The sequence below is a fragment of the Odontesthes bonariensis genome, chromosome 9, assembly GCF_027942865.1.
Source record: "Odontesthes bonariensis isolate fOdoBon6 chromosome 9, fOdoBon6.hap1, whole genome shotgun sequence".
NCBI classification, from domain to species: Eukaryota; Metazoa; Chordata; class Actinopteri; order Atheriniformes; family Atherinopsidae; genus Odontesthes; species Odontesthes bonariensis.
This window is the reverse complement of record NC_134514.1, coordinates 31,000,405-31,018,456: the sequence shown is the minus strand read 5'-3', so window position 1 is coordinate 31,018,456 and position 18,052 is coordinate 31,000,405. Positions and strand designations below refer to the sequence as shown.

General features: G+C 42.3%; 10 non-coding genes across 10 annotated transcripts; all 10 read left to right on the top strand.

Annotated features, from left to right (window-relative positions):
• The first annotated feature begins 8,907 nt into the window (after positions 1–8,907).
• Positions 8,908–8,979, top strand: trnap-ugg (transfer RNA proline (anticodon UGG)). Its single transcript has one exon. It is a non-coding gene; the product is annotated as a tRNA-Pro (tRNA).
• A 608-nt stretch (positions 8,980–9,587) lies between these two features.
• On the top strand, positions 9,588–9,659 carry trnap-agg (transfer RNA proline (anticodon AGG)). The gene has a single exon. It is a non-coding gene; the product is annotated as a tRNA-Pro (tRNA).
• A 1,262-nt stretch (positions 9,660–10,921) lies between these two features.
• trnap-agg (transfer RNA proline (anticodon AGG)) lies at positions 10,922–10,993 on the top strand. The gene has a single exon. It is a non-coding gene; the product is annotated as a tRNA-Pro (tRNA).
• Positions 10,994–11,576: 583 nt separating this feature from the next.
• trnaq-uug (transfer RNA glutamine (anticodon UUG)) lies at positions 11,577–11,648 on the top strand. The gene has a single exon. It is a non-coding gene; the product is annotated as a tRNA-Gln (tRNA).
• Positions 11,649–12,256: 608 nt separating this feature from the next.
• On the top strand, positions 12,257–12,328 carry trnap-agg (transfer RNA proline (anticodon AGG)). Its single transcript has one exon. It is a non-coding gene; the product is annotated as a tRNA-Pro (tRNA).
• A 1,262-nt stretch (positions 12,329–13,590) lies between these two features.
• On the top strand, positions 13,591–13,662 carry trnap-agg (transfer RNA proline (anticodon AGG)). Its single transcript has one exon. It is a non-coding gene; the product is annotated as a tRNA-Pro (tRNA).
• A 582-nt stretch (positions 13,663–14,244) lies between these two features.
• Positions 14,245–14,316, top strand: trnal-uag (transfer RNA leucine (anticodon UAG)). Its single transcript has one exon. It is a non-coding gene; the product is annotated as a tRNA-Leu (tRNA).
• Positions 14,317–15,576: 1,260 nt separating this feature from the next.
• trnaq-uug (transfer RNA glutamine (anticodon UUG)) lies at positions 15,577–15,648 on the top strand. The gene has a single exon. It is a non-coding gene; the product is annotated as a tRNA-Gln (tRNA).
• A 608-nt stretch (positions 15,649–16,256) lies between these two features.
• Positions 16,257–16,328, top strand: trnap-agg (transfer RNA proline (anticodon AGG)). The gene has a single exon. It is a non-coding gene; the product is annotated as a tRNA-Pro (tRNA).
• Positions 16,329–17,588: 1,260 nt separating this feature from the next.
• On the top strand, positions 17,589–17,660 carry trnap-agg (transfer RNA proline (anticodon AGG)). Its single transcript has one exon. It is a non-coding gene; the product is annotated as a tRNA-Pro (tRNA).
• Positions 17,661–18,052: the final 392 nt, after the last annotated feature.

Sequence of the window (18,052 nt, the reverse complement as noted above, 5' to 3'; positions counted from 1 at the left end):
TTAAAACAAAACTAAATGCTAAAAGCTATACACTACTTTTGAATTAATTTTTGGATTTTGCATACAAATACGATTAATAGTGATTAATCAGGGAAATCGTGATTAATAAGATTAAAAGTTTTAATCGTTGCCCAGCCATAGTAACATTGCTAAGAGAAATTAATAAACATTGAAAGGTAAGCTGCCGAAACAGAGGAGTGCATGCATGAGAGAGGGATCAACTAACCTCCCCAATGTAGCCAGTGAACGCTGATCTGCAGTGCATGATCACTGAATAAATTGGCTCGTTGGTCAAGGGGTATGATTCTCATTATGGGTATGAGTACGGTGGCCGAGAAGGGCAAAACAAAATTACAAACTCTGAAACACTTTTACATTTTGGAAAACAAAATAACATTTCCCAAAACAAATTAACATTTCAGAAAACAAAATTACAAACTCTGAAACACTTTTACATTTTGGAAAACAAAATAACATTTCCCAAAACAAATTAACATTTCAGAAAACAAATTTACATTTCGCGAAACACTTTTACAAGTTCCGAAACAAATTAACATTTCACAAAACACTTTTACAAAGTCGACAATATTACGGAAAGGGAGGTTCCAAACCTCCAAGCTCCGAGGTTGACGCGGAAGTTATAACGGAAGCCTTCGATTTGAATTCATAGTGATCCAAGATGAACAGCGATATAGCAGCGTTTCAAAACGCTGCTATATCAAATCGAAGGCTTCCGTTATAACTTCCGGGTCAACCTCGGAGCTTGGAGGTTTGGAACCTCCCTTTCCGTAATATTGTCGACTTTGTAAAAGTGTTTTGTGAAATGTTAATTTGTTTCGGAACTTGTAAAAGTGTTTCGCGAAATGTAAATTAGTTTCGAAACTTGTAAAAGTGTTTCGCGAAATGTAAATTTGTTTTCTGAAATGTTAATTTGTTTTCTGAAATGCTAATTTGTTTTGGGAAATGTTATTTTGTTTTCCAAAATGTAAAAGTGTTTCAGAGTTTGTAATTTTGTTTTGCCCTTCTCGGCCACCGTATATGAGAGATCTCAGACGAGAGTTTCCCAGGTTTACTGGCCTTGTATCTCTGCTTTAATGTGAAATCCGAGAATGATTGAATTAATGATTACAATATTGAAAACATCCAGCAATGCATTTGGAATCAAAGCCCCAAATAGGGCAATACAGCTCAAACCTCCACCCCTCATTCCGAGTGAAAAAACCTATACTGAAAGCTTGATGGTTAACTTTGGGTACCTTCCTTCATCTCAAATGCGTCTCTCTTTGCTCTCCCAAATTGTTAATTAAGAGTGCTGATAACAATTGCAAAAATGTCCTGTCTTACTATATTGTTTGGAGCTGTAGCAGTTGGCTCTCCTTTCACTCAACATGAGTGAAGTTATTGAGGACATAGACTGAACATCCCCAACATTAAAGCCACTGACAGTTGTGATGTATGTTGTATATATGACTCCGACCAGTAGGGGGAGTCTGTCACCAGTGTTTTGGGTATTGAACCTGCTGAGGTGTTCGTGAAAGAAGAACTGGAAGTAAAGTGAACAAGTTTGGTCACAGCCGTGTCTCCGTTTATATATTACATAAACACAATATTACATGGTGTCAGAAGTAAAAAAATTGGAGCAGTTAAAACCTCCGAACAGTCTGAGCTTCGAGGGAAATCTGGCAGAAAACTGGCGAACGTGGATTCAAAAGTTTGAACTCTATCTCATTGCGACGGGCATCGAGGAGAAGAATGAGAAGGTGAAATGTGCGACATTCCTTCGGGTTGCTGGAGATGAAGCGATAAAGGTATTCAAAACTATGGACTTTGACGAAGATGTGGACGGTTTTAGCGGACTGAAAGAAATGTTCAGAGACTACTGTGAGCCACGGAAGAACATCACTTACCTGAGACACGTGTTCTTTACCCGAGTTCAAGGACCGAATGAAACGATTGATGCTTATGTGACGGACCTCAAGAACAAAGCAAAGGATTGTGAGTTTGCACAGCTAACAGATGAACTGATAAAAGATCGCGTAGTCTGTGGCATAAACAACGACGCTGTGAGAGCAAGGTTGCTCAGGGAAACGGATTTAGACCTGACAAGGGCTGTGGGAATCTGTCGAGCAAGTGAGGTAACACAAAGTCACATGAAAGCACTACACGAGGAACCTGATGTAGCCGTGAATAAAATAAAAGTTACCAAAGTGAAGAAAGAGAGTAACAAGCAGTTTGACACTGACAAAGAGAAAGGAGAATGTAACAGGTGTGGCTACATCCACGAGCCAAAGAAGTGTCCAGCATATGGGAAAATATGCAACCAGTGCAAATTAAAGAACCACTTCAGTCGCATGTGTAGGTCACAAAAACAACAGTTTAAACACAGGAAAACTGAGAAAAAGGTACATGAGATAGAACAACAACTAGAAGATGATGTCATGTTTATGGGATGTATCGAGATCAGACAAAGTGAGCAAACAGGTGCAGAGCTGCAACTGGATGCAGTCTCAACAATGAACAATGACAATGAGAAATGGACTCAAAAGCTCAAAATAAACAACAGTGTGCTAACTGTGAAGCTTGATACAGGAGCAGAGTGCAACGTGCTGTCGATGAGAGACTTTGAGAAAATCACAAATGAGGACGCAGAGCTACAGAAGTCAGGATGTAAACTCGTTACTTACTCCGGCCACATGATCACTACAAAAGGCAAGGCAAAGCTCAAATGTGATTTCAAAGACAATGAATACGAGTTAGAATTCCAGATCATAGAGAGAGACTCACCTGCTATTCTTGGAAGAGAATCCTGCACAGAGCTAGGATTGCTCAGAAGAGTGTACAGTGTAAATGACAAAGACAACGCTGACATTCTGAGTGAATATGAAGATGTGTTCACTGGGCTAGGGTGCGTGCCAGGACTGCACCATATCCAGCTCAACCCAGATGTCAACCCTGTCATCCACGCACCAAGGAAAGTGCCAATAGCATTAAAGGACAGAATAAAAGCGGAACTGGATAGAATGGAGGATCTTGGAGTTATAGTAAAGCAGACTGAGCCCACAGACTGGCTGAACAGCATGGTCACTGTGGTGAAGCCCAACAAACTGAGAATCTGCATCGATCCCTAAGACCTCAATAAAGCTATAAAAAGAGAACACTATCCACTACGCACGGTTGAAGAGATCGCCGCAGAGAAGCCAGATGCAAAGGTTTTCTCTGTAGTGGACGCCAATCACGGGTTTTGGCAAGTACAGTTGGACGAGGAGAGTTCCAAGTTATGTACGTTCAACACCCCGTACGGACATTACCGCTTCCTGCGACTTCCTTTTGGAGTGTCGTCAGCTCCAGAAGTGTTTCAAAAGTGCATTGCACAGAGACTGGAAGGTTTGGAGGGAGTTGTGAATATAGTGGATGATATCTTGGTGTGGGGTGAAAATGAGGAACAGCATGACAAGAGGCTGAGAGCGCTGATGGACAGGATCAGGAGCATCAACTTGAAGTTGTACAAAGACAAATGTAAAATAAGAAAGAAAGAGATCACATACGTCGGTCACATTCTGTCTGCAGAAGGAGTGAAACCAGACCAGGAGAAGGTCAGAGCTATACAGAGCATGCCCGAACCAGAAGACAAGGCAGGTCTGTTGAGGTTTCTAGGGATGCTTCAATATCTGGCTAAGTTCGTCCCAAACCTCTCTGACGTGAGCGCGCCACTCCGGAAACTCCTGGAGAGTGATGTGGCTTGGCATTGGGATGCTGAGCAGCAGCAAAGCTTTGAGAAGCTGAAGATGCTTGTGAGCACAGCCCCCATTCTCAGATATTTTGATGTGAAAAAAGACATAACACTGTCAGTCGACGCAAGCTCTGAAGGGCTGGGAGCAGTGTTAATCCAGGATGGACAGCCGGTGGCCTATGGCTCGAGAGCGCTGACTGATTGCCAGAAAAGGTACGCGCAAATTGAAAAAGAACTTTTAGCAATTGTGTATGGCTGTGAAAAGTTCAAGCAGTATGTTTATGGCAAGACAGTGCATGTGGAATCGGACCACAAGCCTTTAGAGACAGTTTTCAAGAAATCACTCCAGAAGGCTCCTCCAAGACTACAGAGGATGCTGATGAGCCTTCAACCTTACGATCTGCGGGTCAGTTACAAGCCTGGGAAGGAGCTCTACATCGCAGATACGCTGAGTCGAGCTTATCTGAAAGAAAAAGCAGAACAACTCCTGGAGAATGAACTACAGGTCCATCTGCTAACAGCTCAACTGCCAATCACAGAAGAGAAACTGAACACATTCAGAACACAAACAGCAGCTGATGAGGAACTGCAGAGAGTCATGGATATGGTCCAAGCAGGATGGCCAGCTGAAATACGACAGGTACCAAGAGACATCAGAAAATATTGGACATTCAGAGATGAACTCACATGTTTTGATGGTTTACTCTTCAAGAACACACGACTTGTCGTTCCACGTACACTGAGAGCAGAAATGCTTGCGAGAGTCCATGAAGCTCATCTTGGAGTTGTAAAGGGCAAGGAAAGGGCGAGAGACATCATGTTCTGGCCCAACATGGCTAAAGAGATTGAAGATGTTGTTTTAAAGTGTGCTGTCTGTAACACATTCAGGCGGAGCAACACCAAAGAGCCACTCATCTGCCATGACATTCCAGAGAGAGCCTGGGCAAAAGTTGGAGTAGATTTGTTCCACTATGAGCAAGGTGATTATCTGCTGTGTGTGGATTACTACTCGAAGTATCCGGAAATTGCTAAACTCACTGGGACGAACAGCAGACATGTGGTAACAGCACTCAAATCTATGTTTTCGAGACATGGGATTCCGGACGAGGTCATGTCTGACAACGGTCCTCAATTTTCAAGTGCTGAGTTCAGGTCATTCACAGAGAGCTGGGAGTTTGTACACACCACGTCCAGCCCGGGATACCCCCAGTCTAATGGACAAAGTGAGACAGCAATCCAGACAGTAAAAAATTTACTGAAGAAAGCACAAGAGAGTCAGAGTGATCCGTACATTGCTTTGTTGGAATACAGAAACTCACCTTTGGATGGAGTGAAACTGTCCCCTGCACAGCTACTCATGGGTCGAAGACTGAGAACCAAACTGCCAACATCAGCACAGCTGCTGAAGCCCCAGCTGTTTGACAATGTGCACCACAGCATCAAGGAGAGACAGCTGAAACGAAAGCAGTACTTCGACCGAGGAGCAAAACAGTTGCCACTTCTGATGGAAGGGGAGAAAGTGAGAGTGAGAGTCAAAGACAACTGGCAGCCAGCAGTCGTCGTGAGAAGACATGACAACCCCCGGTCTGTAATAATCCAAACAGGAGATGGAAACACCTACAGGAGAAACCGCCGGCATCTGCTGAAAACCAGAGAAGAGACTTTTACACAACCATGCCCTGAAGATGTGGAGGACTGTGGGTCAGTCACCACCAGTCCACCTGCAGAGACTGAAAGGCCCACGCCATCACATGCACAGTCACTTGTGACATCATCTGAGAAAGAGACTGTGACACTAACTGTGAACAGAGAAGAAACAGTTAAGAGGTCGAGGTGTGGCAGGTTAATTAGAACACCAAAACGTTACTGTCAGTGATGAGCAGCATTTCATTTGGACTTTAAAGTCATTTGCTTTAAACAAAGTAAGACAGAAAATATTGCTAAGTTGTTTGAAGTAGTTATGAGTATAAATGAAGCACGTTAAGTTAATTTTGGGTTGTTAATTAATGTACAGTTTTGAATGATATTGCATTAGAAAAGTGTGTTTTAAAAAATAAAAATTTGTTTCTACTTCATAGCAGTTGTTTATACTGTTAATCCGTGAACCGTAAAGTTAAAAAATAGAAAGTGTTGAGTAAATTGGTTATGGAGAATATCTTAAGGGGAAAGATGTGATGTATGTTGTATATATGACTCCGACCAGTAGGGGGAGTCTGTCACAAGTGTTTTGGGTATTGAACCTGCTGAGGTGTTCGTGAAAGAAGAACTGGAAGTAAAGTGAACAAGTTTGGTCACAGTCGTGTCTCCGTTTATATATTACATTAACACAATATTACAACAGTTAAGTGAACAACTCTTCTTTTCTTTTACAATGCAATTACCCTCGAACGTACCTTCCGAGGGTATCTTTTTGCTATCTTTGGCCCGCGGCACTCGTATGAAGTCTAAAGTTACAAATCATGGCTCGTTGGTCTAGGGCAGGGGTGGGCAATTAATTTCTTCAGGGGGCCGCATGAAAAATCTGAAATGTGTTGGAGGGCCGAACCAGCAATGACTCAAATTTAATATTGACTTATGTTTTCTCATTATATTTCTTTTTATAATAAAATATTTAAATCAGATTATTTTGGTAATAAATAAGAATATTTAAATATTTATAAACATGAACAAATTGTGGTTTAGGTTGAAGTGAGTTGAAGTGGCATGTGAGTGAGAATATTATCTCTGATTTGGCTCGACAGAAGCTGCAACTTCCTACTGAAGGCCTTGACTGCACTGTACATTTCATACACAAAAAGTCCCTTGCTTTGCAGTTTAACATTTAGTTCATCCATCTGAGCAGTCACATCAACAGTAAAAGCGAGATCTGCCAGCCAGTCTGCCTCTGAAAGCTGAGGGATGGCATGTCCCTTCCTCACACAGAACTCCTGAATCTCCTCTCTCAGGTCCCAGAAGCTTTTCAGCACTTTTCCCAGACTCAGCCACCTGACGGCTGTGTGGTAGCTTAGGTCACGGTGGGCAGTCTCAATTTCTTCTAAAAGTGAAACGAACTGTCTATGATTCAGTGCCCTTGATCTGATAAAGTTAACAGTTTTAAGTTACAACATCAACAACGTGATTCACTTGTAACACTGACTTGCATAACACTTCCTGATGTATATACAATGAAAAAAAGTTAATTTCTGCCACTTTGTCCTGGATTCGCTTTAATAGACCAACTTTTTTTCCTGTGAGATTTGGACACCCATCTGTTGTCACGCCCACCAGTTTGTCCCATTTCAGCCCCAAGCTTCCGAGACATGCATTTACCTCAGCTAAGAGATCACTCCCTGTTGTTGTCCCTTTCATTGACCGCATGTCTGCCAGCTCCTCCGTGATTCTGAAGTCTGCATTGATCCCGCGCATGAAGATGAGCAGCTGGGCAGTGCCCCGTATACCACAGCTCTCATCCAAAGCCAGGGAAAAGTACTCAAAGTCATTCACGCTGTCTTTCAGTTGTAGCACCAGTTTTTTCGCGATGTCCTCAATCCTCCTCGTTACGGTGCGGCGGGAGAGGGAGACGTTCTCAAAAGCGTCTTTTTTCTCGGGACATATTAGCGCAGACGAGTCCACCAAACACTCCTTAATGAACTCTCCATCAGAGAAGGGTTTGCTCTTTCTAGCAATCTTGTGCGAAATAACAAAACTTGTCTTGACTGCAGCACCTCTGGATGTCAAACGTTTTGTAAAAACTGTTTGTTGAGATTGCAAATTGGCGAGCAACAGAGACGACTCAGCTGCGCGCTCTTTTTCTGAAAAGTTATTGTATTTCTCCCCGTGTTTAGTCACGTAGTGACGGTGGATATTATACTCCTTTAACACAGCCACTGACACACCACAAACTAAACACACAGCTTTACCTTTTACTTCTGTAAACAAATATTTCGCTGTCCATGCCTTGTTGAAAACGCGGCATTCTGAATCAACTTTTCTTTTTTTACCGTGAGAAGACATTTTGTGTGGATCAGGGATTTGGATGCTAGCATCACCTGTCACTTGTCACTGTCACTTATGCGAGCATTCATAAACAATGCGTCAGGCCCTTTCAAAATAAAAGACAGCTGCATCGCATGCACACCAAAATCCGTTTTTATTTTTGACTGGAGGGGGCAGGGGAGCGCGGGCCGGACAGGGACGGGCAAAGGGCCGTATCTGGCCCGCGGGCCGTAAAATGCCCAGGTCTGGTCTAGGGGTATGATTCTCGCTTAGGGTGCGAGAGGTCCCGGGTTCAAATCCCGGACGAGCCCTTCCCTGGTTTACTGGCCTTGTGTCTTTCCTTTGCTGTGAAATCAGAGAAGGATTGAATCAATGACTATAACATTGAATGCATTTGGAATCAAAACCCCAAATATGGCAATACAGCTCAAACCTCCACCACTCATTCCGAAGTTGCTTCAAGACCTTCTTAAATTAATTTCTTATCTGGAATTTGAAAGACAGATCCACACATGTCAGTGATCCTGTATCATGGAAGCACACCCTCTGCAGTATTATCTAAAGCAGTTTTGGTATTTGTACTATAAATCCAGATTGAAACGCTTCAAGTCAATGGTAGAGAAATGGAGATATAGACCTGTTCTGTCTTAAAGTTGGGCTTCTTGATAAAATGTGATGTGAGTTGGTGGAACCTGGAGGTGAGTATTGGCTCATTGGTCTCAGGAGTTTTTGTGGGCTGTTCAGTGTATGTGTCTAATAACTTCACTCACGTTGAGTGAAGGGAGAGCCAACTCCAAACAATATAGGCTCATTACTCTGGAAAAGTCAAAGAAGAAAGAAAGCAATCACAAATTCCCAGGATTCCATGGCTACGTCAGCTGTCCGAGCGCTCTCACGAAACGCAAAAAGGCCACCTTTTGGCTCGTTTTTACTTGGAGTTTACGTTGACCCTCCACAAGTTTACACTCACAGCTGGGATTTGTAGTGTTACAGATTGATTTACACATACTTTTGGCAACTAATCTCCACTTTAGAATAAGAGAACTTTGAAATAAAAAAAAATGGAAGCAACACTGACAATGAGTGAGCTGAACTGAAAGTTGTAGGATGTTTCTATTCGATGATCGAACGTACCTTCCGAGGGTATCTTTTTGCTATCTGTGGCCCGCGGCACTCGTATGAAGTCTAAAGTTGCAAATCCTGGCTCGTTGGTCTAGGGGTATGATTCTCGCTTTGGGTGCGAGAGGTCCTGGGTTCAAATCCCGGACGAGCCCTTTCCTGGTTTACTGGCCTTGTGTCTTTCCTTTGCTGTGAAATCAGAGAAGGATTGAATCAATGACTATAACATTCAACGCATTTGGAATCAAAACCCCAAATATGGCAATACAGCTCAAACATCCACCACTCATTCCGAAGTTGCTTCAAGACCTTCTTAAATTAATTTCTTATCTGGAATTTGAAAGACAGATCCACACAGGTCAGTAATCCTGTATCATGGAAGCACACCCTCTGCAGTATTATCTAAAGCAGTTTCCGTATTTGTTCTATAAGTCCAGATTGAAACGCTTCAAGTCAATGGTAGAGAAATGGAGATATAGACCTGTTCTGTCTTAAAGTTGGGCTTCTTGATAAAATGTGATGTGAGTTGGTGGAACCTGGCGGTGAGTATTGGCTCATTGGTCTCAGGAGTTTTTGTGGGCTGTTCAGTGTATGTGCCTAATAACTTCACTCATGTTGAGTGAAGGGAGAGCCAACTCCAAACAATATAGGCTCATTGCTCTGGAAAAGTCAAAGAAGAAAGAAAGCAATCACAAATTCCCAGGATTCCATGGCTACGTCAGCTGTCCGCGTGCTCTCACGAAACGCAAAAAGTCCACCTTTTGGCTCGTTGGTCTAGGGGTATGATTCTCGCTTAGGGTGCGAGAGGTCCCGGGTTCAAATCCCGGACGAGCCCTTTCCTCCTTTAAGAAACCTATACGGAAAGCTTGATGGTTAACTTTGGGTACCTTCCTTCATCTCAAATGCGTCTCTCTTTGCTCTCCCAAATTGTTAATTAAGAGTGCTGATAACAATTGCAAAAATGTCCTGTCTTACTATATTGTTTGGAGCTGTAGCACTTGGCTCTCCTTTCACTCAACATGAGTGAAGTTATTGAGGACATAGACTGAACATCCCCAACATTAAAGCCACTGACAGTTAAGTCAACAACTCTTCTTTTCTTTTACAATGCAATTTTTAGCTAGACAAACCGTTATCCAAGCTTTTACATGGAGTTTACGTTGACCCTCCACAAGTTTACACTAACAGCTGGGATTTGTAGTGTTACAGATTGATTTACACATACTTTTGGCAACTAATCTCCACCATAGAATAAGAGAACTTTGAAATAAAAAAAATGGAAGCAACACTGACATTGAGTGAGCTGAACTGAAAGTTGTAGGATGTTTCTATTCGATGATCGAACGTACCTTCCGAGGGTATCTTTTTGCTATCTGTGGCCCGCGGCACTCGTATGAAGTCTAAAGTTGCAAATCTTGGCTCGTTGTTCTAGGGGTATGATTCTCACTTTTGGTGCGAGAGGTCCCGGGTTCAAATCCCGGACGAGCCCTTCCCTGGTTTACTGGCCTTGTGTCTTTCCTTTGCTGTGAAATCAGAGAAGGATTGAATCAATGACTATAACATTCAATGCATTTGGAATAAAAACACCAAAAATGGCAATACAGCTCAAACCTCCACCACTCATTCCGAAGTTGCTTCAAGACCTTCTTAAATTAGTTTCTTATCTGGAATTTGAAAGACAGATCCACGCATGTCAGTAATCCTGTATCATGGAAGCACACCCTCTGCAGTATTATCTAAAGCAGTTTCCGTATTTGTTCTATAAGTCCAGATTGAAACGCTTCAAGTCAATGGTAGAGAAATGGAGATATAGACCTGTTCTGTCTTAAAGTTGGGCTTCTTGATAAAATGTGATGTGAGTTGGTGGAACCTGGCGGTGAGTATTGGCTCATTGGTCTCAGGAGTTTTTGTGGGCTGTTCAGTGTATGTGCCTAATAACTTCACTCATGTTGAGTGAAGGGAGAGCCAACTCCAAACAATATAGGCTCATTGCTCTGGAAAAGTCAAAGAAGAAAGAAAGCAATCACAAATTCCCAGGATTCCATGGCTACGTCAGCTGTCCGCGTGCTCTCACGAAACGCAAACAGTCTACCTTTTGGCTCGTTGGTCTAGGGGTATGATTCTCGCTTAGGGTGCGAGAGGTCCCGGGTTCAAATCCCGGACGAGCCCTTTCCTCCTTTAAGAAACCTATACGGAAAGCTTGATGGTTAACTTTGGGTACCTTCCTTCATCTCAAATGCGTCTCTCTTTGCTCTCCCAACTTGTTAATTAAGAGTGCTGATAACAATTGCAAAAATGTCCTGTCTTACTATATTGTTTGGAGCTGTAGCAGTTGGCTCTCCTTTCACTCAACATGAGTGAAGTTATTGAGGACATAGACTGAACATCCCCAACATTAAAGCCACTGACAGTTAAGTGAACAACTCTTCTTTTCTTTTACAATGCAATTTTTAGCTAGACAAACCGTTATCCCAGCTTTTACTTGGAGTTTACGTTGACCCTCCACAAGTTTACACTCACAGCTGGGATTTGTAGTGTTACAGATTGATTTACACATACTTTTGGCAACTAATCTCCACTTTAGAATAAGAGAACTTTGAAATAAAAAAAAATGGAAGCAACACTGACAATGAGTGAGCTGAACTGAAAGTTGTAGGATGTTTCTATTCGATGATCGAACGTACCTTCCGAGGGTATCTTTTTGCTATCTGTGGCCCGCGGCACTCGTATGAAGTCTAAAGTTGCAAATCTTGGCTCGTTGTTCTAGGGGTATGATTCTCGCTTTTGGTGCGAGAGGTCCCGGGTTCAAATCCCGGACGAGCCCTTCCCTGGTTTACTGGCCTTGTGTCTTTCCTTTGCTGTGAAATCAGAGAAGGATTGAATCAATGACTATAACATTCAATGCATTTGGAATCAAAACCCCAAATATGGCAATACAGCTCAAACCTCTACCACTCATTCCAAAGTTGCTTCAAGACCTTCTTAAATTAATTTCTTATCTGGAATTTGAAAGACAGATCCACGCATGTCAGTAATCCTGTATCATGGAAGCACACCCTCTGCAGTATTATCTAAAGCAGTTTCCGTATTTGTTCTATAAATCCAGATTGAAACGCTTCAAGTCAATGGTAGAGAAATGGAGATATAGACCTGTTCTGTCTTAAAGTTGGGCTTCTTGATAAAATGTGATGTGAGTTGGTGGAACCTGGCGGTGAGTATTGGCTCATTGGTCTCAGGAGTTTTTGTGGGCTGTTCAGTGTATGTGCCTAATAACTTCACTAATGTTGAGTGAAGGGAGAGCCAACTCCAAACAATATAGGCTCATTGCTCTGGAAAAGTCAAAGAAGAAAGAAAGCAATCACAAATTCCCAGGATTCCATGGCTACGTCAGCTGTCCGCGTGCTCTCACGAAACGCAAAAAGTCCACCTTTTGGCTCGTTGGTCTAGGGGTATGATTCTCGCTTAGGGTGCGAGAGGTCCCGGGTTCAAATCCCGGACGAGCCCTTTCCTCCTTTAAGAAACCTATACGGAAAGCTTGATGGTTAACTTTGGGTACCTTCCTTCATCTCAAATGCGTCTCTCTTTGCTCTCCCAAATTGTTAATTAAGAGTGCTGATAACAATTGCAAAAATGTCCTGTCTTACTATATTGTTTGGAGCTGTAGCACTTGGCTCTCCTTTCACTCAACATGAGTGAAGTTATTGAGGACATAGACTGAACATCCCCAACATTAAAGCCACTGACAGTTAAGTCAACAACTCTTCTTTTCTTTTACAATGCAATTTTTAGCTAGACAAACCGTTATCCAAGCTTTTACATGGAGTTTACGTTGACCCTCCACAAGTTTACACTAACAGCTGGGATTTGTAGTGTTACAGATTGATTTACACATACTTTTGGCAACTAATCTCCACCATAGAATAAGAGAACTTTGAAATAAAAAAAATGGAAGCAACACTGACATTGAGTGAGCTGAACTGAAAGTTGTAGGATGTTTCTATTCGATGATCGAACGTACCTTCCGAGGGTATCTTTTTGCTATCTGTGGCCCGCGGCACTCGTATGACGTTTAAAGTTGCACATCTGGGCTCGTTGGTCTAGGGGTATGATTCTCGCTTTGGGTGCGAGAGGTCCCGGGTTGAAATCCCAGACGGGCCCTTCCCTGGTTTACTGGCCTTGTGTCTTTCCTTTGCTGTGAAATCAGAGAAGGATTGAATCAATGACTATAACATTCAACGCATTTGGAATCAAAACCCCAAATATGGCAATACAGCTCAAACCTCCACCACTCATTCCGAAGTTGCTTCAAGAACTTCTTAAATTAATTTCTTATCTGGAATTTGAAAGACAGATCCACACAGGTCAGTAATCCTGTATCATGGAAGCACACCCTCTGCAGTATTATCTAAAGCAGTTCCCGTATTTGTTCTATAAGTCCAGATTGAAACGCTTCAAGTCAATGGTAGAGAAATGGAGATATAGACCTGTTCTGTCTTAAAGTTGGGCTTCTTGATAAAATGTGATGTGAGTTGGTGGAACCTGGCGGTGAGTATTGGCTCATTGGTCTCAGGAGTTTTTGTGGGCTGTTCAGTGTATGTGCCTAATAACTTCACTCATGTTGAGTGAAGGGAGAGCCAACTCCAAACAATATAGGCTCATTGCTCTGGAAAAGTCAAAGAAGAAAGAAAGCAATCACAAATTCCCAGGATTCCATGGCTACGTCAGCTGTCCGCGTGCTCTCACGAAACGCAAAAAGTCCACCTTTTGGCTCGTTGGTCTAGGGGTATGATTCTCGCTTAGGGTGCGAGAGGTCCCGGGTTCAAATCCCGGACGAGCCCTTTCCTCCTTTAAGAAACCTATACGGAAAGCTTGATGGTTAACTTTGGGTACCTTCCTTCATCTCAAATGCGTCTCTCTTTGCTCTCCCAAATTGTTAATTAAGAGTGCTGATAACAATTGCAAAAATGTCCTGTCTTACTATATTGTTTGGAGCTGTAGCACTTGGCTCTCCTTTCACTCAACATGAGTGAAGTTATTGAGGACATAGACTGAACATCCCCAACATTAAAGCCACTGACAGTTAAGTCAACAACTCTTCTTTTCTTTTACAATGCAATTTTTAGCTAGACAAACCGTTATCCAAGCTTTTACATGGAGTTTACGTTGACCCTCCACAAGTTTACACTAACAGCTGGGATTTGTAGTGTTACAGATTGATTTACACATACTTTTGGCAACTAATCTCCACCATAGAATAAGAGAACTTTGAAATAAAAAAAATGGAAGCAACACTGACATTGAGTGAGCTGAACTGAAAGTTGTAGGATGTTTCTATTCGATGATCGAACGTACCTTCCGAGGGTATCTTTTTGCTATCTGTGGCCCGCGGCACTCGTATGAAGTCTAAAGTTGCAAATCCTGGCTCGTTGGTCTAGGGGTATGATTCTCGCTTTAGGTGCGAGAGGTCCCGGGTTCAAATCCCGGACGAGCCCTTTCCTGGTTTACTGGCCTTGTGTCTTTCCTTTGCTGTGAAATCAGAGAAGGATTGAATCAATGACTATAACATTCAACGCATTTGGAATCAAAACCCCAAATATGGCAATACAGCTCAAACATCCACCACTCATTCCAAAGTTGCTTCAAGAACTTCTTAAATTAATTTCTTATCTGGAATTTGAAAGACAGATCCACACAGGTCAGTAATCCTGTATCATGGAAGCACACCCTCTGCAGTATTATCTAAAGCAGTTTTGGTATTTGTTCTATAAATCCAGATTGAAACGCTTCAAGTCAATGGTAGAGAAATGGAGATATAGACCTGTTCTGTCTTAAAGTTGGGCTTCTTGATAAAATGTGATGTGAGTTGGTGGAACCTGGCGGTGAGTATTGGCTTATTGGTCTCAGGAGTTTTTGTGGGCTGTTCAGTGTATGTGCCTAATAACTTCACTAATGTTGAGTGAAGGGAGAGCCAACTCCAAACAATATAGGCTCATTGCTCTGGAAAAGTCAAAGAAGAAAGAAAGCAATCACAAATTCCCAGGATTCCATGGCTACGTCAGCTGTCCGCGTACTCTCACGAAACGCAAAAAGTCCACCTTTTGGCTCGTTGGTCTAGGGGTATGATTCTCGCTTAGGGTGCGAGAGGTCCTGGGTTCAAATCAAGGGTGAGCCCTCCTCCTTTAAGAAACCTATACGGAAAGCTTGATGGTTAACTTTGGGTACCTTCCTTCATCTCAAATGCGTCTCTCTTTGCTCTCCCAAATTGTTAATTAAGAGTGCTGATAACAATTGCAAAAATGTCCTGTCTTACTATATTGTTTGGAGCTGTAGCAGTTGGCTCTCCTTTCACTCAACATGAGTGAAGTTATTGAGGACATAGACTGAACATCCCCAACATTAAAGCCACTGACAGTTAAGTGAACAACTCTTCTTTTCTTTTACAATGCAATTTTTAGCTAGACAAACCGTTATCCCAGCTTTTACTTGGAGTTTACGTTGACGCTCCACAAGTTTACACTCAAAGCTGGGATTTGTAGTGTTACAGATTGATTTACACATACTTTTGGCAACTAATCTCCACTTTAGAATAAGAGAACTTTGAAATAAAAAAAATGGAAGCAACACTGACATTGAGTGAGCTGAACTGAAAGTTGTAGGATGTTTCTATTCGATGATCGAACGTACCTTCCGAGGGTATCTTTTTGCTATCTGTGGCCCGCGGCACTCGTATGAAGTCTAAAGTTGCAAATCTTGGCTCGTTGTTCTAGGGGTATGATTCTCGCTTTTGGTGCGAGAGGTCCCGGGTTCAAATCCCGGACGAGCCCTTTCCTGGTTTACTGGCCTTGTGTCTTTCCTTTGCTGTGAAATCAGTGAAGGATTGAGTCAATGACTATAACATTCAATGCATTTGGAATCAAAACCCCAAATATGGCAATACAGCTCAAACCTCTACCACTCATTCCAAAGTTGCTTCAAGACCTTCTTAAATTAATTTCTTATCTGGAATTTGAAAGACAGATCCACGCATGTCAGTAATCCTGTATCATGGAAGCACACCCTCTGCAGTATTATCTAAAGCAGTTTCCGTATTTGTTCTATAAGTCCAGATTGAAACGCTTCAAGTCAATGGTAGAGAAATGGAGATATAGACCTGTTCTGTCTTAAAGTTGGGCTTCTTGATAAAATGTGATGTGAGTTGGTGGAACCTGGTGGTGAGTATTGGCTCATTGGTCTCAGGAGTTTTTGTGGGCTGTTCAGTGTATGTGCCTAATAACTTCACTCATGTTGAGTGAAGGGAGAGCCAACTTCAAACACTATAGGCTCATTGCTCTGGAAAAGTCAAAGAAGAAAGAAAGCAATCACAAATTCCCAGGATTCCATGGCTACGTCAGCTGTCCGCGTACTATCACGAAACGCAAAAAGTCCACCTTTTGGCTCGTTGGTCTAGGGGTATGATTCTCGCTTAGGGTGCGAGAGGTCCCGGGTTCAAATCCCGGGCGAGCTCTCCTCCTTTAAGAAACCTATACGGAAAGCTTTATGGTTAACTTTGGGTACCTTCCTTCATCTCAAATGCATCTCTCTTTGCTCTCCCAAATTGTTAATTAAGAGTGCTGATAACAATTGCAAAAATGTCCTGTCTTACTATATTGTTTGGAGCTGTAGCAGTTGGCTCCCCTTTCACTCAACATGAGTGAAGTTATTGAGGACATAGACTGAACATCCCCAACATTAAAGCCACTGACAGTTAAGTGAACAACTCTTCTTTTCTTTTACAATGCAATTTTTAGCTAGACAAACCGTTATCCCAGCTTTTACTTGGAGTTTACGTTGACCCTCCACAAGTTTACACTCACAGCTGGGATTTGTAGTGTTACAGATTGATTTACACATACTTTTGGCAACTAATCTCCACTTTAGAATAAGAGAACTTTGAAAAAAAAAAAATGGAAGCAACACTGACATTGAGTGAGCTGAACTGAAAGTTGTAGGATGTTTCTATTCGATGATCGAACGTACCTTCCGAGGGTATCTTTTTGCTATCTGTGGCCCGCGGCACTCGTATGAAGTCTAAAGTTGCAAATCTTGGCTCGTTGTTCTAGGGGTATGATTCTCGCTTTTGGTGCGAGACGTCCCGGGTTCAAATCCCGGACGAGCCCTTTCCTGGTTTACTGGCCTTGTGTCTTTCCTTTGCTGTGAAATCAGAGAAGGATTGAATCAATGACTATAACATTCAATGCATTTGGAATAAAAACCCCAAATATGGCAATACAGCTCAAACCTCCACCACTCATTCCGAAGTTGCTTCAAGACCTTCTTAAATTAGTTTCTTATCTGGAATTTGAAAGACAGATCCACGCATGTCAGTAATCCTGTATCATGGAAGCACACCCTCTGCAGTATTATCTAAAGCAGTTTCCGTATTTGTTCTATAAGTCCAGATTGAAACGCTTCAAGTCAATGGTAGAGAAATGGAGATATAGACTTGTTCTGTCTTAAAGTTGGGCTTCTTGATAAAATGTGATGTGAGTTGGTGGAACCTGGCGGTGAGTATTGGCTCATTGGTCTCAGGAGTTTTTGTGGGCTGTTCAGTGTATGTGCCTAATAACTTCACTCATGTTGAGTGAAGGGAGAGCCAACTCCAAACAATATAGGCTCATTGCTCTGGAAAAGTCAAAGAAGAAAGAAAGCAATCACAAATTCCCAGGATTCCATGGCTACGTCAGCTGTCCGCGTGCTCTCACGAAACGCAAAAAGTCCACCTTTTGGCTCGTTGGTCTAGGGGTATGATTCTCGCTTAGGGTGCGAGAGGTCCCGGGTTCAAATCCCGGACGAGCCCTTTCCTCCTTTAAGAAACCTATACGGAAAGCTTGATGGTTAACTTTGGGTACCTTCCTTCATCTCAAATGCGTCTCTCTTTGCTCTCCCAAATTGTTAATTAAGAGTGCTGATAACAATTGCAAAAATGTCCTGTCTTACTATATTGTTTGGAGCTGTAGCACTTGGCTCTCCTTTCACTCAACATGAGTGAAGTTATTGAGGACATAGACTGAACATCCCCAACATTAAAGCCACTGACAGTTAAGTCAACAACTCTTCTTTTCTTTTACAATGCAATTTTTAGCTAGACAAACCGTTATCCAAGCTTTTACATGGAGTTTACGTTGACCCTCCACAAGTTTACACTAACAGCTGGGATTTGTAGTGTTACAGATTGATTTACACATACTT